Source organism: Myotis lucifugus, unplaced genomic scaffold (assembly GCF_000147115.1).
Source record: "Myotis lucifugus unplaced genomic scaffold, Myoluc2.0 scaffold_156, whole genome shotgun sequence".
Taxonomy (NCBI): domain Eukaryota; kingdom Metazoa; phylum Chordata; class Mammalia; order Chiroptera; family Vespertilionidae; genus Myotis; species Myotis lucifugus.
In genome coordinates this window covers 1,116,163-1,122,152 of record NW_005871204.1, presented here as the reverse complement: position 1 = coordinate 1,122,152, position 5,990 = coordinate 1,116,163, and positions in this window count along the sequence as shown.

Sequence of the window (5,990 nt, the reverse complement as noted above, 5' to 3'; positions counted from 1 at the left end):
GTGGTTTTGGAATTACAAATTTATTCATTAAACCACTGAAATAATAATTATAAGATATTTGTAACTATTCTTACAAGCACTTAATTTGACATAATTTTGTTAACCCAATTGCAGTTGCAATTTTCTTTCTTGTTCACACTCTAAATTAGCAAACATATTTCTTTTCAGAAAAACGCATATGAGTCAGACTTTTCAGATGAATTATTCCCCCAGCTATTACAAATTATTAGAGGGTGTGCTTATATCAAATTTCCATTGATTACTGATTAATCTTGGTGCTAAAAAACTAAGAATATTTAAGTGTAGATACAGACTATTATCAACCAATCAGGTCCAAGTTTCTTTTTTTTAAGATATTTTTTTATTGATCTCACAGAGAGGAAGGGAGAGGGAGGGAGATAGAAATATCAATGATGAGAGAGAATCTTTGATACGCTGCCTCCTGCACGCCCCCTACTGGAGATCAAGCGTGAAACCTGGGAATGTGCCCTGACTGGGAATTGAACCGTGACCTCCTGGTTCATAGGTCAATGCTTAACCACTGACCCACACCAGCTGGGTAGTACTAGTTTCTTAATAACCATATTTCTTCTGAATATTCTTCCTGGCTAAGTAACTAAACAAAACCTTGTTTCAAATTATGTAGATGCAGCCTTGGTGTTCTACTGATACCTGCTTCATATCAACAATGATGTTTCTTTCAGCAGACATAAAATGTCTGTAGTATTTGATGCTATGCCTACCTATCCTGGCCACAGCCTCTCTGGGCTTCTTTCTAATGCTCTCTCTAACTGTTCCTTTTTGCTCTCTCCTAACTCCTTCCTGATTTCTCCTCTAAGTGTTGGTATTTCTCAGATTTGTCTTCTCTCCTTCTCTTGTCTGAAAAGTAGGATAAAGTAGGGCCTAACAGCATAGGTTTAGAGTCAGCCTGCTTGAGGTCAAATCCCAAACCTAATCTAATGCTTTCTAGCTGTGTGATCTTAGATCTCAATTTCTTCATCTATAATATCTAGGTATCTATAATAGTATCTATCATGAGGATTAAATGAGATAATAGCTGTAAAATGCTTAGAACAGTGCTTAATGAGCAGTTAGAGCTGAAAAAAATGCAAGATATTTATCTACAATCGCATCCTCCACAATTTCATCAATTCCCATACTTATATCCACCACCTCTCAATATCAACATCAACCATGACCCCTCATCTACCAAATTTCCCAAACATAAGGACATCTACGCCTGCCCTCTCTCCAAAGCACCCCACTGAAGACCTACCTGAGTGCGGGGCCACTCACACTTAGCACATTCAAATCTGGACCCTTCTTTCCCAAATCTGCTCATATTTAGCACCATCTTTCTCCCAACCAGTCAGATTAGAAACGATCTGTTGTATTCTAACTGGAACATCCATACATCACAATAAGTATACACTAAATCAGACCTTTCTGTCACCTTTTTTCTTCATTCAACCCCGGCCTTGCTTCCAGAGTAAGCTTCCTAAGACTTAGTTCCTTTCCTACTCATCCATCTACAAAGCATCTGAACTTTAATTCTCCTAATCTTGAATTGTATAGCGTTACTCCTCACCAGAACTTCTGAAAGACCCAAAAATCAACAAAATTAAATTGATAATGATTTCCCAAGTAGGTTCTCGGCTTGTCTTCCCTCATTTCTTTGCTCATACTGTCCTTGTAAATGTTTTTCTCCAAGGTCAAATTACGGCCCATCCTTTAAGACCCATCTCATATACAACCTGCTCCATAGAACCTTCCATGATTCCACCTGCCTCCAAACTCCTATAGCCCTTTGAGCTTCTCCCAAAGAATTTTCCATATGCTACACTCTAGTGTGGTCACTTGTTTAATCTTTGAATCTTCCTTGCCAAATTGAGAGGTCACATAGTATATAAGACAGAGTCAAATTTGCTACATATTTAGGGAAGTTTTCAAGTTCTCTAAGCCTCAATTTCCTCATCTGTAGGATGGGGGAAATAAACTATCATGAAGACATTAAAACTGCTGTTTACAAAGATGTCAAATGATAAGGGATATTATTCCTCATTACAAGTGAAAAATTATAACAATTAGGTAAAAATATATGCACACTGAAAAGACTAAAAGGAAACAGATAAAATGTCAACAGTTACTATCTTTAAGCAGTGTGCATGATTTTTGTTTTGTTCTATACTTGTTTATTTTCCAATGTTTCTACAGCTGGCTTGTATTCCTCTTGTACCTGACTCATAAAACAAACATTTATAGAATGCCATCGGAAACTATATTGTGAAGTGATGATACAAAAGGTATTGAGAAAAAAAGTTTATAAAAGGACAATTTTTTAATTACTAGGGTACTATCTGAATCTCAGTACCATAAAATAAAGTGGGAAGAGACACTTATGCTTTCAAAATGCATCAGATTTCAGCCATAATGTGACTGAAAAAGGATCAAGGAGAATGAAGAACCTTAGGAATCACTTTCCAAAACTATTTGCCCTCATAATTGGTTAGGCCACTGGCACAGCTTCTCAGTTTGGGTTTTTAGAGCCTTGCACCCTGGTGTAACATGGGGAGAGAACAACACAAACAAAGAGGCCATTGCGTGGAGCCTGTGATCAAGAATTTATGTCTGGCCCAAGTCAAAGCATCCACATCAAGAAAGATTGAAGCTACAAAGGTACATGTTATAGTCAGCACCCTTCATGATTTTGGAAACCTCTCAACTGCAAACTGGACACTTCCAATGTTAAAGGTACCATCTCCTTTTCACAGACTGCTTCCTTTTCGGGGTTTAAAAACATGGCTTTGAAGTCTAGTAGACCACATATTCAATGTCAGCTCTGCCAATATGTGGAAAAGTGGACTTCAGAAATGTTATTTAATTTCTCTGAGCCTTATTTTCCTTATTTGTAAAAGGAAGATTTTTATCCTACAGGTTATTGATAGGAATGCTTTTTAGTCCTCACCCAAGGATATGTTTTTATTGATTTTCTTTTTTTTATATTTTTAGAGAGAGAGGATAAAGGAGAGAGACAGAGAGAGGGAGAGTAAGAGAGACATCAATTTGAGAAACATCCATCAGTTGCCTCCCACATGCACCCCGACCGAGGATCAAACCCGCAACCTAGGTATGTGCCCTTACCAGAATCAAACCCACAACCCTTTGGTGCATGGGACAACACTCCAACCAACCGAGCCACCAGCCAGGGCAAGGAATAAATTTATTTTTAAATGTGTTTAAATCACCTAGCACAGTGATGACGAACCTTTTGAGCTTGATGTGTCAGCATTTTGAAAAACCCTAACTTAACTCTGGTGCCGTGTCACATATAGAAATTTTTTGATATTTGCAACCATAGTAAAACAAAGACTTATATTTTTGATATTTATTTTATATATTTAAATGCCATTTAACAAAGAAAAATCAACCAAAAAAATGAGTTCCCGTGTCACCTCTGACACACGTGTCATAGGTTCGCCATCACTGGTCCTAGCACAACACCTGACGCACATGAGAACTTCAAAATGGTAACAATATTTTTGTAGTTAAATAATCACCCTCTACTTAGTATCGCAAGCCAGAGCAATAGACATAACAGCCACCCAGTTCATCCTCAGGAGCTACCACGGTCTCCAAATTCTGCCAATTCTGCCCCCAGAAATATCTCAGGAATCTAACACTCCCCACCTCCCCATGTCCACTGCTACTTACCGATTTGTGGTTTGTCCTCCCCTCTTGCTCCAATCTGCATATTCAAATTAGTGCTAACTCTTAACTCCTGCTCTTACCGCTCACCTCTTCCTTCCCCAACAGGCTCCCATGCTGACACTAATGACAATGTCATTGCCCTGCACTAAGATGCCCTGGCCCCCTGTCGCATCCCTGATCAAGCCTAAGCTTAGTAACAGAGCACACAACACCACCTTCACCACCCCTCTGCCTCTCCAGCTTCCCCTTATGCCAGTGGCCCAAGCCTCACACACGTTCACCCTAAGCCAGAGCCATGCGGACCATTGTCTAAAAATTGCATTCTGTCCCTATCTAACTGCCAGGATGTCCTTCCACTCCTCTTCACTCAACAAACTCCTGCCGAGTCTTCAAGAATTCCTCCAAACACCACCTTTTCTATGAAGCCTTTCTCTCAGACAGTGGCTCCGTCCTTTTTTATCTTCGCAGCATGTTTTTCATCCCTGCATTTTATATGCTGCCTTTTTATTATCTATCTTCCATGTCTGTCTTCTCAACTCAACAATTAATTACCTGGAAGCAGGTCCCATATTGTAACCTAACCTATACATGCAGCCTAGCGAGTAACGCGTAGCACAGATTAACCTTTGTTTAGAGTTTATAACTTTGTCTCAATGAACCTGTAACCCCACTTAGATCTCTCTAAAAGAAGCATGTCAGACTATCTCTCTAAAAGAAGCATACAGCCCACAACAAATATTTTTGTGGCCTAGCCAATATAACGGTATGGAAGAGACGTTTTAATAAAAATTTCATAACTTAATTTTTACAATATCCTGTTATATATAATTATTAATAACAAACTACAACGTTTGCTAGTGACTGATTACTATAATCGTGTTGCATTCATTTCCCTTACACGCAGGCGCACCATTTCTCTCCACTAATACCAGCAGTGAATATTTTAGCAGCCAATGGCCATGTCCTTAGTCTTGAACTGACCTGTTTGGTGTGCCAACAGGGAATATTTCACTTTCAGAGAACAAGAAAAATAGATTTATTTGCGTTACGCTTATTAATTTCTGCAGTTATTCAGTGTCTGGTAAGTTAATGTTCAAAAAAAAAGATTAATTTTTATTAAAGTGTTCTATTATTTTATGTTAACGATTACTCATTTATTTCAGCCCTTTGTATTCAGCATGTCTCTATCGAAATAAACCTACGTTTCTATGAAAATGGAAGCTTTTGTGGTTTTCCTGCCCACATAGACTTAAACTTTGTTTATTTGGCCCATGTTAGCCCTTGAGTTTGACATGCTTGCTCCAAAATGTATAAGGTTGTGTAATGCTGATTTGTAATTTGTTGGAAGTCTCACAGAAGGACCAAGACCTTGACAGAGGTTTATCTATGTCTACGCTCCCCCTGACCTTGATGCTAGAACTTTTTTCAGGAACAGACCCAGGATGCTTTGCAGGACCAGAGAATGACCCACTGGAATCCCCTGAGGGCTGAGGCCTCCTGAGACAGAAGGACCCTCCAATGATGTCCTCATGAACTTTCCTTGTTATACTGTCATTATAATACTGAAATCTCCACCAAGAAGCAGAGATTTTCTGCCATTTTTTAACGTGTGATGCATGTATAGCCATGTTTTCTGAATGTCTCTGACGCGCTGAAATGTTCCCACCTACACATGCAATGACAAAGTCTACCTCTGTTTATGCATAATTTCCCCCAATAAAGATAGATTAGATGCTTTGCTCAGGGACACACTCCTCTGGCAATGATCCCTGCCCGGTGTGTCTTTGATTGCTGGCTTAAAATGAAGTTCCTACTCATAAAATCATTTCAGGGTTGTCTTTTGGCTGGCAGCTACTGAGCATGCAGCCCAGTCCAGTCTGGTAACAACTTGTATTTATCACCGCATTCCCCGTGCTTGGCTTCTATTGGATGTGCAGTAAGTGCCTTTGAATAAATATATTCTAATGAAAACTGGGAATGGAGGCTATACTAAAACTGGAAACTGAGGCCTCCTAAATGTAACTCAGACTGTTTCACTAGCAAATGTTCCCAAGCAAGGTGATCTCAGAATTTTATGACACATTCTATTTTCATGTGAAACCACAATAAATGTTCAAAGTACCCATGTCATTAACAAATGAAAAACAAGTGAACCATTGCCGTTCCAGTTGAATAAACTGTTCAAGAAAAAATACTCTAAATCAGATGGGTCGAAGCCGTGGTCTAGCCTGAGGGTGGTGCAGGTTGAGAGGTCATGGGAAAAAGCGGGGGGGGCTAGGGGG